We start from the raw sequence: 21,943 nt of genomic DNA, 5'->3' as shown, positions 1-21,943 counted from the left end.
GCTCTATCAAAATTTTTGTATATATAATTGTAGTATAGTTCGTGACACTTATATATAAGTGAAGGTTTGGTTGTACTACCAAGGTTAGTTCTATAAACAACATTAATAGAGATTGCAAATGTGTATTCGTGTTAAATACACGTGTCTTCTCCACTTTAAAATATTTTCTCCCTTTCTTTTTTGCTTTCTCCATTCATTTCTTTCCCTTTCTTCACAAAACAACTAGCAACTTACAAAACACAAAAATAAAATTGCAAGAAAATCTCATTCACCAATTAATCTTCAAAAAGTTTACTAAAATTCCGTAATCTATAATTGTATTAAGTTCGTGATCAATATATAACTGAAAGTTTGATTGTTCAACCAAAGATAGTTCCGTAAATAACATTAATAGTAATGGTGAATGTGTATTGGTGTTAAATACTCGTGTCTTCTCCACTTCACAATATTTTTTTCCTTTCCTTTTTACTTTCCCCATTCATTTGTTCCCCTTTCTTCACAACATAACTAGCAACTAGCAAAATACAAAATTTTTTGCAAAAAAATCTCTTCACCAATTAATATTCAAAAAGCTCTACTAAAATTTTTGTATATATAATTGTAGTAAAGTTTGTGATATTTATAAGTGAAGGTTTGGTTGTACTACCAATGGTAGTTCCGTAAATAACATTAATAGTAATGGCAAATGTATATTGGTGTTAAATACACGTGTCTTCTCCACTTCACGACATTTTTCCCCTTTCATTTTTACTTTACCCATTCATTTCATTCCTTTTTCCCACAGTATAACTGGAAACTAGAAAAACACAAAAAGTTTCCTGCAATAAAAATCTATTCACCAATTAATCTTCAAAAATGTAATATCCCGTGTCTAGGAGTTTCTGAACATCATATGACTTCTCTCTTGAGTCGTACGTGCAACATACAAGTGGTATGTTGTAGTCGTGTGCAAGGCAGTATGGCATGGTGGACATTCTGTTGTAGGTACGACTTGACCCTTAGAAGTCGTCAAATAGGGTACGAGTCGTATAGAGGTAAGTTGTTAGTCCATCTGTATGGACTCTTTGAAATTCTGACCAAGCTACGAGTGGGGGGCTAAGAGTCGTATGAAGATGATACTAGTCATAGGTGGAACTCATATGTTGACTAGTGTATACCATCATTTATTCTGCTAGGCTTACGAGTTGAGGGGCATAGTCGTACCCTTCCATACGAGTCGTGTGGTTAAGTCGTAAAGACTGACGATCAATTTCGGTAAAGTTCAGCTAAGGACTGTTTGGTCTTTTTCTCTCTTATAACTTCCCATCCACGACCTATAACCCCTAAAGAGGCGTTATTTTCCTCTATTTCTCAATCAAATAAGGACACTTTCTCCTCCCATCTTCAAGAACATCAAGATTAGGGTTCATCTCATACAAACTCATCCCTCAAGTCTCAAGATTCAAACTCTCTTCACAAGTCAAGAAAATTCAGGTAAGTCGAGCTTATGAAAAAGGTTATTCTTTCATCTTTGTGCCCAAAGTGCATGGTTTTAAAATTAAATTTACTTATTTTGAATTAGGGTTCATATCCAAATAACCATATTCTTGAATTGTGATATTACCATGAGATTGAAAGTTTGAAGTGCACCAAGATTTACATATATTCATGTTTTGACTTATAAGATTCATATTGTGATTTGAATTTCATTATCTTGACTGAGATATTATTGAAAGATTTCAAGATGATTATTTAGCATGATGTTTTGTTATGAATTTCTATGAACTAAAGCATGAATTCTAAGTCCTAAGTACGAGTACTAAGTTTATAAGAATTTTATGCTCTTAAGCTCCATTGACATGTTCTATAACACGATTTAAAGAAAAGCTTGGTCTTTTGATCTAAAGATAAGACATGAAATCCACAACTATTCATCTGGATTATGATTTAAAGTAAAGAGAATCATAACTAGTTATTCATTCTATAAGCCCTTTTTACTATTTTAAGGTGGATTTCTTAAGTATGAGCGTATAAGTATTCTGTGAGTAGTATTTAGCACCGAGAAGGAAATGAGGATGAGAGTATCCTAAATTCCTACAAACTACGATCTACCATAGGTTAAGCTTTTTTCTAATAAGGATGAAGTTCAGTGATCACTTAAGATAAGGTTCTATTCTTACGGCAAGGGTAGAACCACTCTCCCCAACGTGGGTAAGACGTTGGACTCGATGGTAGCTTACATGGTTTATGTTGGTTATAAAAATCTCCACCCCTCCCACCCAAAAAAAAAAGAAGTAAAGCTTTTAGAAACTAAGTGTTATGACTCACAAAGTTTATTATTATGCTTTATTATGCATATTCATGATTTTGGCAGTCTTTGTTTTATTCAAACTCAAGGTGAGTCATTTACACATAGCATGCATCATTTGAAACTTTATATGAATATTCAGTTATCGTTTTACTTAGGCATTCACACCTATATACTCAGTACATTCCAGAGGTACTGACCCACATATATGTCTATGTGCTACATTGTCTTATAATATAGGTTATGATGCTCGTTTCCAGCAGCACGGTTGACTACGGGCATCATCACTTATATCCTGACATTCGATGAGTCCTCGTAGTCCGAGGATTCAGTTTATCAGACTTCTGTTTGTAGATGAAAGTATTTAGTTATTACAATTCAATTTATGTTTGGGTTGGGGTTTGTCCTAGTGGTTCTCTAGTCAGAATAGAGACGTGTCAGACTAAGTTCAAAGTACTTGTGTAAGATTCCCAAGTTAAAGACTCTCAGTTAAGCTGTGAATTTAGTTACCTTCAGATTCTAATATGTTGGTTAACTTTTCATATGAGTTTCAAATTAAGTAGGCTTTATGGGTTAGCTTGGCACTACTCGTACTCTTGAGTACCGTGTAACGTCCATGGGGTACTTCCGAGGCATTACAAAAAAGCTCTACTAAAATTCCTATATATATAATTGTAGCAAAGTTCGTGACACCTATATATAAGTGAAGGTTTGGTTGTACTATCAAGGGTAGTTCTGTAAATAACATTAATAGTAATGGAAAATGTGTATTGGTGTTAAATACACGTGTCTTCTCTGCTTCGCAATATTTTTTCCCTTTCTTTTTTACTTTCTCCGTTCATTAATTTTCCTTTCTTCACCACATAACTAGCAACTAGAAAAATACAAAAAAATTCATTCAAAAAATTCTCTTCATCAATTAATCTTCAAAAAGCTCTACAAAAATTTTTGCATATATAATTGTAGTAAAGTTCGTGACACTTATATATAAGTGAAGATTTAGTTGTACTACCAGGATATTTTCATAAATAACATTCATGGTAGTGGAAAATGTATATTGGTGTTAAATACACGTGTCTTATCCACTTTACAACATTTTTTTCCTTTCCTTTTTACTTTTTTCATTCATTTCTTTCCCATTCTTCACAGCATAACTAGCAACTAGCAAAACATAAAAAATTTCCTGCGAAAAAATCTCTTCACCAATTAATCTTCAAAAAACTTTACTAAAATCCGTGTACATATAATTGTAGTAAAGTTCATGACACACATATAAAAATGAAGGTTTGGTTGTACTACCAAGGATAGTTTGATAAATAACAGTAAGAGTAATGCCAAATGTGTATTGGTGTTAACAACATGTGTCATCTCCACTTCACAACGTTTTTTCTCTTTCCTTTTTTACTTTACCTATTCATTTCTTCCCTTTTCTTCACAGCATAACTAGCAATTAGCAAATCACAAAAAATTTCTTGCAAAAAAAATCTCTTCACTATTTAATCTTCAAAAAGCTCTACTAAAATTTCTGTATATATAATTGTAGTAAAGTTTGGGAATATAAATAAAGGTTTGGTTGTACTACCAAGGGTAATTCCATCAATAACTGTCATGACCCAAACCGGGGCCCTGGCCATGACCAGCATTTCCGAACCCGAAGGCCCGGAACGCCCTCTGTCTATCTGGTAATCATGCACATAATTCATATGATCAAAGTAATACAGAATAGACACAATAATACGGAAACATGGTCAACAATTTAAAACAGGTAAAGGCCTGAAAACATGCCCAACAATATTTAATAAATATCTATAACAGTCTGCGAAATCTCTACTGACATACTATCTGAATAACTGGGACAAGGCCCCCAGCAGACCAAAAGCCATACTGAAATAAATATCTAAATGACTAGGCCTTCCGAAGCAAAGAAGGCTCACCAACTGAACTCTAAGACAACCCTGTCTGTAGACTCTACTAAGAATCTGGACCCCTAGACTGCGCCTCAGTACCTGGGAGGAAGGGGGTCAACACAATTATACTGGCACGCGAAGCAATCCAAAATAAAGTAATTGAACATATATATATATATATATATATATATATATATAATACATGAGATCAAATTTTCATCAAATATTATGCATAAAACAGTATTAGAAAAACACATGGGCACCTTCTGAAAATATGTAACCTGTTTGTAAATCTCAAACTCTGATTTGTGTATTACTTCTAAGTTAGATGGTATCCCCTACAAGTCTGATATTCCACGGGCGATATGGAATCCTCCATTGACTCAGCAGGGAAGCCTCCAACTCGAGTATCCCGCAAGGGTTGGAGTTCCTAAATCTGATACGCCACACGACACTTAAGTCAGCGTATAATAATATACCCGGGTCAGCAAACCACGATTTTAGGCAATGAGTTTCTTGAACTCAAGCCCTCTTCAGGGAACCACCTAACATCTCTGTATGCACATTTTTAACCTTTTCTTTACATGCAACATTCTGAATGTCTAAAATCATGATAGTCTGAAATGTCATGTGTCTAAGTCTGATATGGCATTGGTCTGAATTGGTATCGTAATACCAACACTTGTAAGTCATGATTTCTGAGCCATAATACAGTAAGCTAAATCTTTTATTGAAAGCATAATTTAGACCACCAAAAACATACAACTGATATAGAAGATTTCGTGTTTCGAAACTCAAGTCAAAATCACGCAAAAACTTCATCAACATAGGGTGGTCTAGTGCTTTTAGCAAATCCATGAACTCTTTCATTACATGCATTATGAACATTAAACATTCATGCTAGATTCTCTCTTTAGTGATTTAAAACCACCTTTAAATCATAACAAGAGTTCAATCATTTCATAAAGTGCTTTTCAAGGATGCATTGCAAAATAATTCATATGCTATGAGAAATCTGAAAAATTCATAATAGGAGGGAATTCACCGAAAATCATGCTCTCAACAAGAATTCATTCGTAAATACATGGTTTCATACATTCATATTCTCAAATCACTTTGGGAAAGGTCAAAAGACCAAAACAATGATGTTAAAATATTTAATACATGAATATATACATAGATTCAAAAACCCCATTCTAAAACATGATTTTTCTATGCCCATGAGAATTTAGGAAAACCCCGCATACCTCTATTTTAGAAAATAATGGGTGCTTCTTGAAGCCTGTGGATTGGGGATTCCGAATCTCTAATCAATTTTGAAAACCCACGGTTAAATCTTGATTTATTTGGGTTTTTAGTTTGAAACCCTTGGGAGTGTTCTTGAGAATTTTTAAATTAATGTGGATGTATTTTGGAGAATTAAGGACAGAATTTCGTGTTTATGGCTGAATAAGGGTGGGAAAAGGACCATTTTGCCCCAAAAACGGAGTGTTTAAGTCACTTGAAACCATAAGATATGCGCCGCATATGATATCGCATATATTTACATAGGCGCCGTATATGATATCGCCTATATTTACATAGGCACCGCATATGATATCGCCTATATTTACATAGGCGCCGCATATGCTATCGCATATGCTTTCCAATGGCCATGTGCGATTGGTTAGGCGATGCATACTACTTTTAAAAGCCATAACTTCTTGCTCGGGTGTCGGATTTTAGCAAAATGGTTATCGTTAGAAAGTCAACTCGAAGACCTATCATTTGACACATAGTTGGCTCTCTAATTCTACATATACAGAGAGTTATGGTCGATGGAAGCTGACATAAATTACAATATACACTAAAACTTAATCGATCGAAATAGTTTCAACTCATCCTTGAGTTGAAGGACCTCTATGGTCTAAATTCATGCTCAAATGGAATCACATACTACATAAACATGCCAAATTGGCATAGGATTTAAGGCTCTGGGATTATCAACGCATCAGAGTCATGGTTTTTATTCTAGCCCAAAATGTGGGGTGCTACATTATCTCCCCCTTAGGATTATTCATCTCCGAATGATGGATAGAATATCAAACTCTTAAGGGTATGGGATAACGCGGACATGATATGTTCCCTAAGAAAGAATACACTGATCGAAAACATGACTATAAGATTGGAACTACTGATGTTTTAAATGCTTATGCCGAACATGCATATCCGAGGCATGTAATACATAACTGAAGCTACTCATAGGCTGAATTCTCATAATGAATCATGTATATCGGATGCATGGATCTGTGAACGAGTTGTTCTCATGAATGCAGGACTGAATATACTGATAAGCTGAACTTTTCTATTGAACATGCATTTCTAATGCATGCATATGTGTCTGAACTAACGTATGAATGTATGGCTAAATACGCAATAATAACTGATGTGAATCTTGTAATAAGAATCTATGCATGCAACTGAATGGGGTATCTCCCCCTTGGTACCCTATGTCCCTATATGAATGCTCAATTCACTAAGATACTCGGAAAACTAAGGCGATGCATAGGGCACCTACGAATTGAATCATAACTGAACATCTGGAATCTGATTTTAATGCATGATGCATGAAATGGGCTATACTCGTAACTACTGGTATACTCTATCTTGGAACAGTAGCATGTCTAAGATTTCGAGTAGCATGAATAAGTGCAAAGACGAGAAAATAAGTCATGCGAGTCTAACTACTAACTAACTTATTGGTCATATAGACTGAATTATACTACACCCTCATACTTAACTGGAGTATCTCTTCATCACAATTCTCTAAAGAAATTCTAGCAGTAATAGGGATCCATGAATCTTGGGTATGGATTACATAAGACATCCAACTGAGGAATCACCACATTGACACTACTTTACAGTCTGGAACATAGGCATATAACTCCTGAATTAGGATAGAATTACCAGGCCTTTGGCATTACAACTTCTTACTTTCAAGCTTAGCACACTCCTCGAATATCACTTAACTATACTATTCTCCTTAAATATCATATTCATTCAACTCAGCTTAAAATTCTCATATGAGCATTGACAAATCTTTCTACTAATGTCTGAAATAACTTAATTCCTTCGCCGTGATCAAGCCTAACTCTAAGTCACAAAAATACAATATGCCAGACCACGTTCTTATTCTAAACCATATGATGCAATCTTCTATATCTCCTTTAAAGATCACATCCTAAGTATAACATCCCTTACCACTTTAATGACTACTCTGAACTCTTACTATGAAGTCGCTAGCGCATATAGCGTTCCTTTACAACAATCTCAACATGTCATTCAAGCCTATCTTTATAACCACATATGAACTTCAAAGCAAACACTCATAAAGGCATACTTCACATATTCTCTAAACCATTATCAATATTACTCCCACGAGCTACCCCAAGAACATACACATACAAAATTCCACTAACTATCACATAAATAAAAACTTGGCCCCAAATCTTACTTCATACTTATGGCCTTATCTAAACAAGCGTACTATGATCTTCCATCAACAAGGAATAATTACTCACCACCACTATCATCGCATAAGGAGGAGTCGCAAAAAAGGTTAGAACATAAGATCTGGAGGCATGGAATGATACTATATGAAGCTTGACACTTATCTGAAGCCTGAGGAATAGCAAAACAACAATAGGGACTCACCAAAGCGCTCTGAATTTAGGGTATTCATGGCTATAAGCTGAATCTCACCAATCATTTGGCATAAAACATGAGTTATGGAAATGGAGCACATTATAAATCATGAGTACATAACTCTCTATCATATGTATGAACGTGAACTGATCATGGAACTAAATCGTAAAGCATGAGTAGGTATTAGGATCACTGAGAAATACTGAGATAGGAATGGGTTGAGATTCACCCTTACTTTTTGATATTCTACATCATCATGACATCACTATAAGAATCTGAGAGTCTTACTTGGTTATTCGTTTAGTCATCTCCCCCTTAGCTTAAAGCCATCATCTTAAGTTTTGGGAGGTACCTTACTAGACTTTAAACTTAACTGCACTCAATTGTTTCAAACTTAATGTATAGTGCTAAACATGATTTACAACCAACCTTACACACAATCCTCACTTAGAAACTATGAAATAAACATCAAGAAACACTAGTACACTAGAACTTCATAACCACAATAATCGATCATGACCTTACGGTTTTCCTTGTCATAATCCATTAGCACGTACTATTTCAACACATCAAGCTTACAAATCTAATCCCACAAAACATGTATCATCAATCTCTTGCCACTATTCATCACAACACCATTTAAATTCAAGCCTATAGTCTAGCATCAATCATTTACCACCAATGAAGAGTGCAACATAATATAAATATACTAATCCTTCAAATTAGGATATTCTACCCAAATACTTCAAAAATATACTACATACTTTATCACAAGTAGTATTAGTTTACAACTACCAATGAGAAGAAGGTTAAGGGGTAAGGTCACATAATAGACATGATCAACCTTAAGCTTATATTATAACCATACAATCTTATCTACTTATACGGTTTTCTCACATCACACTTACTTACCCCAATAGGCATTTAGACTACCTTCAAATACCCCATATGACAATGAGTCTATACTTACAACCTACTGGCTAATCTAGCAATTTTCATTCATAGCCTATAAGGGGTTTCTATAACCACCTTAAATATCCACTCTGGGCTCTTTCTCTATTTTGAAAAGAAGAAAACAAATAACATTCTGAGTCAACACTTTCTCATGGACTACCATACAATCCATAAATGGTATCACCATATTAGGCTACCACCACGAAAGGGTAAATCATTCTCAATCAGCGGTTATTCAATTATAAATATTTAATCACAAAAGTCACCCTCACTCTAACCTCTAACCTTGTGACTTCATATCACAAACTTTTTGGTCTAATTTCACTACCAATAGGTTATGACACTGACACTCTAACTTATACTACTACTCGGGTGGAAATACAGTTCCAACAAATACAAGAACAAATAAGATGAACAACAAGTTGCTAGTGAATCAAAATAGGCCTCACACGGCTTCACTAGACTTTTGTTTTCAACAACACAATGATATCAAGATTACAAGAGATAGAAGCTTGATACACAATATTCAATGACTCAAGAATATAAATCTTAATCTTGTCTTAACTGAACGCCTCATAAGAACAAGGACACAATTTTACACTAGGGAACTCCTCTCCCATCCTTTGTGGGACTTTTGAAATTTCTGCTAGATAATCGAAGAATATCTGGAACACCAGAGTGAGGGAGAAATTAGGATAACTTTTCTTTTCGTATGGGTGACACCATAGCATGAATTAGAGTATGAAGGAGGAATATTCTGACTCTATAAAACAAACTAGAACATGGAGAAAAAGAGACATTCCTAAACGTCTGTAGCCTCCTGCTTATAAGTGTGGCGTGCTACACACCCATAAATAAGACTCTACCCGACGCGATTTCCCAGATACCCTAGGACCATGAACTGTGCTTTGATACCAAGTTTTTCACGACTCGAATTGGGGCCCTGGCCGTGACAAACATTCCTAAACCCAAAGGCCTGGAACGCCCTTTGTCTATCTGGTAATCATGCACATAATTCATAAGATCAAAGTAATACGGAATAGACAGAATAATACTGAAACATGGTCAATAATTTAAAACAGTTAAAGGCCTAAAAACATGCCCAACAATATTTAATAAATATCTGTAACAGTCTGCGAAATCTCTACTGATATACTATCTGAATAACTAGGACAAGGCCCCCAGCAGACCAAAAGCCATACTGAAATAAATACCTAAATGACTAGGCCTTCCGAAGAAAAGAAGGCTCACTAAGTAAACTCTGAGACAACCCTGTCTGTAGAATCTACTGAGGATCTGGACACCTAGACTGCGCCTCAGTACCTGGGAGGAAGGGGGGTCAGCACAATTGTACTGGCACGTGAAGCAATCCAACATAGAGTAATTGAACATATATATATATATATATACACACACAATACATGAGATAAAATTTTCATCAAACATTATGTATAAAATAGTTTCTAAAAAACACATGGGCACCTTCTGAAAACATGTAACCTGTCTGTAAATCTCAAACTCTGATCTGTGTATTACTTCTGAGTTAGGTGGTATCCCCTACAAGTCTGATATTCCACGGGCGATATGGAATCTTCCATTGACTTGGTGGAGAAGCCTCCAACCCGAGTATGTTGCAAGGGTTGGATTTCCTGAATCTGATACGTCACACTACACTTAAGTCAGTGTATAATAATATACCCGGGTCGGCAAAACACAGTTTTAGGCAATGAGTTGCTTGAACTCAAGCTCTCTTCAGGGAACCACCTAACATCTCTGTATGTCCATTTTAAACCTTTTCTGTACATGCAACATTCTGAATTTCTAAAATCATGATAGTCTGAAATGTCTATTAGTCTAAGTCTGATGTGGCATTAGTCTGAATTGGTATCATCATACCAAGACTTGCAAATCATGATTTCTGATCCATAATACATTAATCTAAATCTTTCATTAAAAGCATAACTTAGACCACCAAAAACATGCAACTGATATAGAAGATTTCGTGTTTCGAAACTCAAGTCAAAATCATGCAAAAACTTCATTAACATAGGGTGGTCTAGTGCCTTTAGCAAATCCATGCACTCTTTCATTACATGCATTATGAACATTAAACATTCATGCTAGATTCCCTCTTTAGTGATTTAAAACTACCTTTAAATCATAACAAGAGTTCAATCATTTCATATAGTGCTTTTCAATGATGCATTGCAAAACAATTCATATGCTATGAGAAATCTGAAAAATTCATAATAGGAGGGAATTCATCGAAAATCATGCTCTCAACAAGAATTCATTTGTAAATACATGGTTTCATACATTCATATTCTCAAATCACTTTGGAAAAGGTCAAAAGACCAAAACAATGATGTTAAAATATTTAATACATGAATATATACATAGATTAAAAAACCCATTCTAAAACATGATTTTTATATTCCCATGAGAATTTAGGAAAACCCCGCATACCTCTATTTTGGAAAATAATGGGTGCTTTTTGAAGCCTGTGGATTGGGGATTCCGAATCTCTAATCAATTTTGAAAACCCACGGTTAAATCTTGATTTATTTGGGTTTTTAGTTTGAAATATTTGGGAGTGTTCTTGAGAATTTTTAGATGAATGTGGATGTATTTTAGAGAATTGGGGACTGAATTTCGTGTTTATGGCTAAATAGGGTGGGAAAAGGAAAATTTTGCCCCAAAAATGGAGTGTTTAAGTCACTTGAAACCATAAGATATGCGCCGCATATGATATCGCATATATTTACATAGGAGCCGCATATGATATCACCAATATTTATATAGGCGCCGTATATGATATCGCCTATATTTGCTATCGCATATGCTTTCCAATGGCCATGTGCAATTGGTTAGGCGACGCATACTACTTTGAAAGGCCATAACTTCTAGCTCGGGTGTCGGATTTTAGAAAAATTGGTATCGTTGGAAAGTTAACTTGAAGACCTATCATTTGACACATAGTAGGATCTCTAATTTGACATATACAGAGAGTTATGGTTGATGGAAGCTGACAAAAATTACAACATCTACTAAAACTTAATCGATCGAAATAATTTCAACTCGTCCTTGAGTTGAAGGACCTCTATGTTCTAAATTCATGCTCAAATGGATTCACATACTACATAAATATGCCAAATTGACATAGGATTTAAGGCTCTGGGATTATCAACGCATTAGAGTCATGGTTTTTATTCTAGCCCGAAATGCGAGGTGTTACAATAACATTAATAGAAATGGCAAATATGTATTGGTGTTGAATACACGTGTTTTCTCCACTTTACAACATTTTTTTCCTTTTTTTTTAGTTTCCCCTTTTATTTCTTCCTCTTTCTTTACAACATAACTAATAACTAGCAAAACACAAAAAAATTCCTGGAAAAAAAATTCTTCAGCAATTAATCTTCAAAAATCTCTACTAATTTTTGTATATATAATTGTAGTAAAGGTCGTACTATATAAGTGAATGTTTGGATTTACTACCAAGTAGTGATAAATTTGTATTGGTGTTAAATAAACGTGTCTTCTCCCCTTCAAAATAATTTATTCCCTTTCTTTTTTACTTTCCCCATTCATTTCTTCTGCTTTCTTCACAGCATAATAAGCAACTAGCAAAACAAAAGAAAAAAATCTGAAAAAAAAAATCTCTTCACTAATTAGTCTTCAAAAAGCTCTACTAAAATTCTTGTATATATAATTCTAGTACGGTTCGTGACACTTATATATAAGTGTAGTTTTAGTAGTACTACCAAGGATAGTTACGTAAATAAATTAATAGTAATAGAAAATGTGTATTGATGTTAAATACATGTGTCTTTTCCACTTGACAATAATTTAATACCTTTCCTTTTTACTTTCACCATTCATTTCTTCCTCTTTCTTTGCAGCATAACTAGCAACTAGAAAAACAAAAAATTTCCTCCAAAAAAATATCTTCACCAATTAATTTTCATAAAGCTCTACTAAAATTTCTGTATATATAATTGTAATAAAGTTTGTGATATTTATATATAAGTGAAGGTTTGGTTGTACTATCAAGGGTAGTTTCGTAAATAATATTAATAGTAATGGCAAATGTGTATTGGTATTAAATACAAGTGTCTTCTCCATTTTACACTATTTTTCCCCTTTCCTTTTTACTCTCTCCATTCATTTCTTCCCCTTTCTTCACAACATAACTAACAACTAGCAAAACACAAAAAAATTCTTGCAATAAAAATCTCTTCACCAATTAATCTTCAAAAAGCTTTACTAAAATTCCTGTATATATAATTGTAGTAAAGTTTGTGACACTTATCTATAAGTCAAGATTTGGCTGTACAATAATGGGTAGTTTCGTAAATAACATTAATAGTAATGGAAAATGTGCATTAGTGTTAAATACACATGTGTTCTCCACTTCACACCATTTTTTCCTTTCTTGTTTACTTTCTTAATTCATTTCTTTCCCTTTCTTCTCCGCATAGCTAGCAACTAGCAAACCACAAAAAAAATTCCTGCAAAAAAAATCTCTTCACCAATAAATCTTCAAAAAGCTCTACCAAAATTCCTATATATATAATTGTTGTAAAGTTTGTGACACTTATATATAAGTGAAGATTTAGTTGTACTTCCAAGGGTAGTTTCATATTTTACAGTGATAGTAATGACAAATGTTTATTGGTGTTAAAAACATGTGTCTTCTCCACTTCACAACATTTCCCCCCCTTTTTTTTACTTTTCCCATTTATTTCCTCCTCTTTCTTCACACGATAACTAGCAACTAGCAAAACACAAAAAGTTTTCTGCAGAAAAAATCTCTTCACCATTTAATCATCAAAAAGTTCTACTAAAATTTATGTATATATAATTTTTGTAAAGTTTGTAACACTTAGATATAAGTGAAAGTTTGGTGTTACTACCAGGGGCAGTTCTGTAAATAACATTAATAGTAATGAGAAATGTGAGTTGGTATAAATATATGTGTCTTCTCTACTTCACAATATTTTTTCCCTTTTCATTTTACTTTCCCCATTCATTTCTCTCCCTTTCTTCGCAGCATAACTAACAGCTAGCAAAACACAAAAATTTTCCTGCACAACAAATTTCTTCACCAATTAATCTTCAAAAAGCTCTACTAAAGATTTTGTATATATAATGGTAGTATAGTTCGTGACACTTATATATAAGTGAAGGTTTAATTGTACTATCAAGGTTAGTTCCATCAATAACATTTATAGCAATTGCAAAAGTATATTGGTGCTAAATACACGTGTCTTCTTCACTTCACAATATTTTCTCCTTTTCTTTGTTACTTTCTCCATTCATTTCTTCCTCTTTCTTCACAACGCAACTAGCAACTAGCAAAACGAAAAAAAAAATTACAAAAAAAGTCACTTTACCAATTAATCTTCAAAAACTTTACCAAAATTCTTGTATATATAATTGAAATAAAGTTCGTGACACTTATATATAAGTGAAGATTTGATTGTACTGCTAAAGATAGTTCCATAAATAACTTTTGTATTAATGACTAATGTGTATTGGTGTTAAATACACGTGTCTTCTCCAGTTCACATCATTTTCTCCTTTTCTTTTTTACTTTCCCCATTCATTTCTTTCCCTTTCTTTACAGCATAACTAGCAACTATCAAGCACAAAAAAATTCCTACAAAAAATACTCTTCACTAATTAATCTTCAAAAAGCTCTACCAAAATTCGTGTCTATGTAATTGTGGTAAAGTTCGTGGCGCTTATATATAAGTAAAGGTTTGGTTGTACTACCAAGGGTAGTTCTATAAATAACATTAATTGTAATGGTAAATATGTATTGGTGTTAAGTACATGTGTCTACTCCAGATCAAATGTAGTTCTGCTTCCATAATGTTTATGTATTGTTTTTTTTTTTTACCCTTCTTTGTGTTTGATTCCGCGTAATCTTTTTCAAGATCGTTTTGATGTTTTGAGAAAAGAGGACCTAGAATTTCTTTGTTTTCTATATTTGATCCACGCTCTCTTTTTCCTTGACTTGCAAGTTCTTTTGCTTCTTGAACTCGATTCTTTATTTTTTTATTTGATGGTAGAATTTTTTTTTGTTTTTGTTTTTATTGATGTTTTGACTTCACAACATTATTCCCATTTCTTTTTTTTACTTTTCTGTTCATTTCGTTCTCTTTCTTCACAGAATAACTAGCAACTAGCAAAACATAAAAAATTTTCTGCAAAAAAAAAAATTCTTCACCAATTAATCTTCAAAAAGCTCTACTAAAATTTTTGTATATATAATTGAAGTAAAGTTCAAGACACTTATATATAAATGAAGGTTTGGTTGTACTACCCACGATAGTTCCATAAATAACATTAACAAAAATGTCAAATATATATTGGTGTTAAATATATGGGTCTTCTCCACTTCACAACATTTTTTTCCTTTACTTTTTTACTTTATCCATTCATTTCTTCCCCTTTCTTCACAACATAACAAGCAACTAGGAAAACACGAAAAATTTCCACTAATAAAAATTTCTTCACCAATTAATCTTCAAAAAACTCTACTAAAATTCTTATATATATAATTTTAGTAAAGTTCGTGACACTTATATATAAGTGAAGATTTGGTTGTACTACAAAATATAGTTCCTTAAATAACATTAATAGTAAAGAAAACTGTGTATTGATGTTAAATACACGTGTCTTCTCCACTTTACGATATTTTTTTCCTTTCTTTTTTAATTTTCCCATTCATTTATTCTTCTTTCTTCACCAGATAACTAGAAACTAGCAAAACACAAAAAAAATCCTTCAAAAAAGAACTCTTCACCATTTAATCTTCAAAAGCTCTACTAAAATTTTTGTATATATAATTGTATTAAAGTTCGTGACACTTATATATAAGTGAAGGTTTGGTTGTACTATCAAGAGTAGTTCCATAAATAACATTATTAGTAGTGGCGAATGTGTATTGGTATTAAATACACGTATCTTCTTCACTTCACAATATTTGTCCCTTTCCTTTCTTCATAGCATAACTAGCAACTACCAAAACACAAAAAAAATCTGCAAGAAAAAAAATCTCTTCACCAATTAATCTTCAAAAAGCTCTACTAAAATTACTTTACATAGAATTGTAGTAAAGTTCATGACACTTATATATAAGTGAAGGTTTGGTTGTACTAACCAGGGCAGTTCTGTAAATAACATTAATAGTAATGGAAAATGTGTATTGGTGTTAAATACACGAGTCTTCTACACTTTAATATAACTTTTTTCATTTCTTTTTCACTTTTTCCCTTCATTTCTTCCCCTTTCTTCAGTGCATAACAAGAAACTAGCAAAACACAAAAGAAATTCTGAAAAAAAAATTTCTTCACCAATTAATCTTCAAAAAGCTCTACTAAAATTCTTGTATATATAATTGTATTAAAGTTCATGACACTTATATATAAGTGCAGGTTTGGTTGTACTATCAAGGGTATTTTAATAAATAACATTAATTGTAATGGTAAATATGTATTGGTGTTAAATACACGTGTCTTATTCACTTCAAAATATATTTTCCCTTTCCTTTTCACTTTTTCCATTCATTTCTTCCCCTTTCTTCTTTGCATAACTAGCAACTAGCTAAACACACACAAAAAAAAGGGCAGCCCGGTACACTAAAGCTACCGCTATGTGCGGTGTCCGGGGAAGGGCCCCACCACAAGGGTGTATCGTATGCATCCTTACCTTGCATTTCTGCTAAAGGTTGTTTCCAAGACTTGAACCCGTGACCTCCTGGTCACACGGCAGCAACTTTACCAGTTACTCCAAGGCTCCCCTTCACTCCAATTAATCTTCAAAAAGCCCTACTAAAATTCTCGTATATATGATTCTAATAAAGTTCGTGACACTTATATATAAGTGAAAGTTTGGTTGTACTACCAAGGATAGCTCCGTAAATAACATTAATAGCAATGGTAAGTGTGTATTGATGTTATGTACACGTATCTTCTCCACTTCACAATTATTTTTGCCCTTTCTTTTTTACTTTCCTCATTCATTTCTTCCCGTTTCTTCGCAGCATAACTAGCAACTAGCAAAACACAAAAAAAATTCTAAAAAAAAATCTCTTCACCAATTCATCTTCAAAAAACTCTACCAAAATTCCTTTATATATAATTGTAGTAAAGTTCATGACACACTTATACAAGTGAAGGTTTGATTCTAATATGAAGGATAATTTCATAAATAATATTAATATTAATGACAAATGTGTATTGGTGTTAGCATACACGTGTCTTCTTCACTTGACAACAATTTTTTCCTTTCCTTTTTACTTCCTCCATTCATTTCTTCCCCCTTCTTCATAGAATAACTAGGAACTAGCAAAATACAAAAAATTTGCTGCTTAAAAAATCTCTTCACCAATTAATCTTCAAAAAGCTCTACTGAAATTTTTGTATATATAATTGTAGTAAAGTTTGTGATACTTATATATAAGTGAAGGTTTGATTGTACTACCAAGGATAGTTCCGTAAATAACATTAATAGTAATGACAAATGTGTGTCGGTGTTAAATACACGTGTCTTCTCCGCTTCACCACATTTGCATGTATTGTTGTTTATTTTTTCCTATTTTGAATTCTTGATTGACATTATGTTTTTATATCAATCTAGTTTTGTGGTTGCATGTCTTGTGGACAAAGACTAACAGCGATTCAATTTTGCTTTAATACATGAAAACAAAAACTTGTCAAATTACAGTAACCCCCCGAAATTATGGTGCATGCATGTGCACGAATTTTCAATATACTCAGCAATACGAGAATGAAAACATGTGAATTTTGTTAGTTTTTTATTGGGATTTTAAGTTGGGTACAATTTTCTGCGATGCTTTGATACAGTACGAAGTGAAAGGAAACAGAATTCATTTGGTGTATTGAAAGTGAAGACATTAGAGCTTGTAAAAAATGATTATCTTGATTTGTATAATTTCACTCAGATTTCATCCATTTGATCTTCAAATTTCCTGGTTACCTATATAGATGATTTTTTTGCTTTCTCTTTGTCATTTTGTTTCACTCAGATTTCATCCATTTGGAGCAGGTTGGATGAAGTGGAGGCTCGCCTCGGGAGTGTTGTGCGACATGAAGGTCCCACTTAAGCTTAAAGGAAAATTCTACAAAGTGGCAGTCCGTCCAGCTATGCTATATGGAGCAGAGTGTTGGCCAGTCAAGAACTCCCACATTCAGAAAATGAAGGTGGCGGAAATGAGAATGTTGTGTTGGATGTGGTCTTACTAGAGGGGATAGAGTTAGGAATGAGACAGTCCTGTCTTACTAGAGGGGATAGAGTTAGGAATGAGACAGTCCGAGAGAAGGTGGGAGTGGCTTCCGTGAAGGAAAAAATGCGGGAAGGAAGGTTGAGATGGTTTGGGCATGTGATGAGGAGGGGTACGGATGCCCCAGTCCGCAGGTGTGAGAGGATAGTGTTGGAGGGTTTCAGCAAGAGGAGAGGTAGGCTGAAGAAATACTGGAGGGAAGTAATTAGACACGATATGGAGCAGCTGCAGCTTACCGAGGACTTGACCCTAGATAGGAAGCCGTAGAGGTTGCGGATAAGGGTAGAAGGCTAGGAGATGAGTGTGTGAGTTGTAGCAAGTAGGTAGGAGCCACTAATCAGGAGGGCCCAGGTGTCCTTGGTCTGTGAATGTTTGTTACTACTAGGGGGGTGTCGTATTCTGAATGCCCTATCGCTTCTCTCTTATTTATTGCGCCTATTTATCTTATTTAGTATTGCTCGGATTTATACTTTATTTTATTTTTATTTTAGTATGTCTTATTCCTTTTTATGTTATGCCATCCATCATGCTTCACTACGCTTTGGTTACTATTCACTACGTGGAGTCGGGGGTCTATCGGATACAACCTCTCTACTTCTTTGGAGGTAGCGGTATGGACTGCGTACATTTTACCCTATCTAGACCCCACTTTGTGGGAATACACTGAGTTTGTTGTTGTTGTTGTTGTAGTTGTTGTATCAGTCTCTGCCGCGGTAGTTGTTATTCTTGCATGTGTTCAGCCATCTCGACTTTGGTAAGTGGCACTCTTTCACCGGCATTGATTTCCCTGGTTTATGCATTCTGATAATTCTTTCTTATACATTTGTTCATATGTGCTTTATTATTGCTGATTATTGTTGTCAGTATTCGTAATTTTGTAATGGTATAGTTGAAAACCTGCATCATGTTATATCAACATCATCTGGTGTGATCTTCTCTCTCGAGATTTCAATCTAAGGCTTCATGATTTTCAACCGTACCCTACTTCATTCAATGCTAAGCCACACCCTTGGGTGCGTGTATATATGTGTGTGTGGGTATATTGTATGTGTATTTATGTATGCATATGTGCCTTACAACATATGCAAATAGTGTATATGTGTTGAGTCTGTGTATATTACATTACACTTATTACATAAGTGAGGGTTTGGTTGTACTGCCAAGGGTAGTTTCGTAAATAACATTAATAGTAATGGTGAATGTGTTGAAAATGAACTTGTTCTGTTGTTCATATGCATATGTTATATGTGTGTGACTAAATATAGCAGCTTTGATGTTTCAGTACACTACTTTCTCTGTACTTTTACGTGGTTTGTTTGTAACTTTTTTCTTGATTTACTTGGCGCGTTTAGCATTTAACTGTTAAATTGTTGTAATTCTAAAGCAGTACATGTTTATGTTGTGACGCAACTTCGTTTGTTCATCATAAAGGTCTGAGCTTTTCCTGCTTTACGTGTTGCTTACTACTTAAATAATGATTATTTAACAGATTTCATAGACACAGACCTTAGTCTTCTTCCTCTTCTTTAATTATTGTTATAAAATTATTAGTTTTGTCATAAAGCTATGAACTTTTCCTGCTTTACAGGTTGCTTACTACTATTAAATAGTGATTATTTATCAGATGATAAAGACTTAGACTTTAGTCTTCCTCTAAAACTATTGCTACAATTTATTAGCTTGCTATGATTATGGTGAGCATGCTATTTTGTTATTTTATATTAGGTAAATTGCAGTTAGGTACTTCTTAGCTGCTGCTTGAGAAGATAGATTGGAGAAACCGTCTTATCTTGGTACTTTCCAATAGTCACATGTCTTCTATGTTTCTCGGACTCTTTGAAAATGTCGTATGTGTTGGATTCTCCGAAAGCAGTGTATTGTATTTTTGAAGAATTTGACACAAATGCGCCATTGAAAGTGAAGAGTTCATGCAGCATAGCATGTCTATGAGCCAACTTAGTGTAAAACTGCTGAATTGAGTAACAACATGTTGCATCTATTTAGAGATATAAATTTTTATTCGTCATTAACTGATTAGAATAAAATATGAGAATATTGAATAACTTCATTGCACAAAGTAAATTTTGAGCAACTAGAGGGACCGAAATTCGCTGATGAATATGAGGTTACTTAGACAGTGTGAGCATCCCGCGTGGACATCAATCCTAGAACATAGAATTTAACAAGAAATAACAAGAAAAAGAAACTAGAGGAACTCTGAGATTCTTGCAATGTGATTGAATTGACATGGACAAATTAAAAATGCTACAAATAGTTATGTTTTGGTGATTGATGTTTTGAATCTGGAGTATATGACAGGCTTCAATTGAATGTTGAATGGACAAAAGAGTTCTTCCAGTTGCTTTTTTCATTTTGATTTCTTGCCATTCACAATAATATAAAAAGTTGATGGTTTCTGGGCTTACACAACGAACGTGAGATGTGAAAAACATGATATGTGCAGCTGACCCTCACCATTGCAAATGCTTGTCCTTTTATTTTGCATGTGTTGTTGTTTTAAACTCCATCTATTTCAATATTCCATTTGGACAAATAGATACGACATCTCGTCATCGAAGTGACGTGAGAAATGTTTGTTATATGTGTCTGAAGCTGCTATATTTACTTTTTTGGCTATACTTAGATGGACGAGTGGTCATTCCAAAAGGTTTATTGTTGGGTACTATGTAGTTTTGATGATTGACAAACTGACACATGAATGAAACATGTTACTTGAGCTGGTCCACGCATAGGAAAGCAGATTTCCAGTTTCACTGATAGATGTATACAAGATTGCTTAAAGACAAGAACGAATAAGCAAGCCTAATTATGATATACTCAAGTTACTGATCATATGGGGAATATAACAAGTTGAATTTGGTTCAAACACTTAATGATAAGGGAAAACAAGTTGAGATGAAAAAGGAGTCCTACGTGAAGAAGGAGTTTCACTTCTTAGTATATCCTGAAGAGTTCCATGCGTGGGAGGAGAAAAATTCTGATAAATAAACATGTGTTGATTTAAAGAGTTGAAGTTTTAATACAACACTAAGGAGACAAGAGTTGCAATTGAAGAAGGAGTCTCACTTGAAGTACAACTCTATGAAATGAGAGTTATGATTGAAGGGGGAGTTTGAAATAAAGAATGACTCTTTGAAGAGTTGTGCTTAAATAGAAGATGCATCATTCAGAATAAACTACGCACTTAAAAAGCAGAAAAGCACAATCGACAGATTGACTTCACGAAGTGCTACTCAATCACTGAAGAAACACATTGAAGAACCTGGTCCTAAGTATAGAATCCAGCTAAGAGTTTTAACATTGATTTTTAGAGTTTTTCATTGTGTTTGAACTATTGATATAATATTAGTTTCAGTGTGTTATAAATTGAACTAGGAGCTACTCTTCGAGTTGGGGAAAACTCATAGACTTTGGGAACGCATACCTTAGGAGGTGTGTGTAGTTAGGAATTAGAGTTTATAATTCCTAGTCGTTGAGTTAAAGGAATTAGAGTTTATAATTCCTATTTATTGGTTATAAGAGTTTTGTAATCAGTCGATGTTGAGGCTCAAAGTTATTTAGTGAAGTTGGGGTTAATTCTTGTAGAGGTGCAGGTCATGATATTTTTACACCTTTTAAGCCGGGTTTTCTCCACGTAAAAATTTTGTGTTCTTTACTTTCTATTTTACTTCTTCCTTGGAACACGTCAGGCAACCCGTTCCATCGATAGGCAACAGTTAGGCAAAAATAAGATAATTAGTAGGGCACATACTCTAATAAGTGGTATCAGAGCAAGGT

This window comes from Capsicum annuum, chromosome 7 (assembly GCF_002878395.1).
Source record: "Capsicum annuum cultivar UCD-10X-F1 chromosome 7, UCD10Xv1.1, whole genome shotgun sequence".
Classification (NCBI taxonomy): Eukaryota; Viridiplantae; Streptophyta; class Magnoliopsida; order Solanales; family Solanaceae; genus Capsicum; species Capsicum annuum.
Note: the sequence above shows the minus strand (reverse complement) of the source record.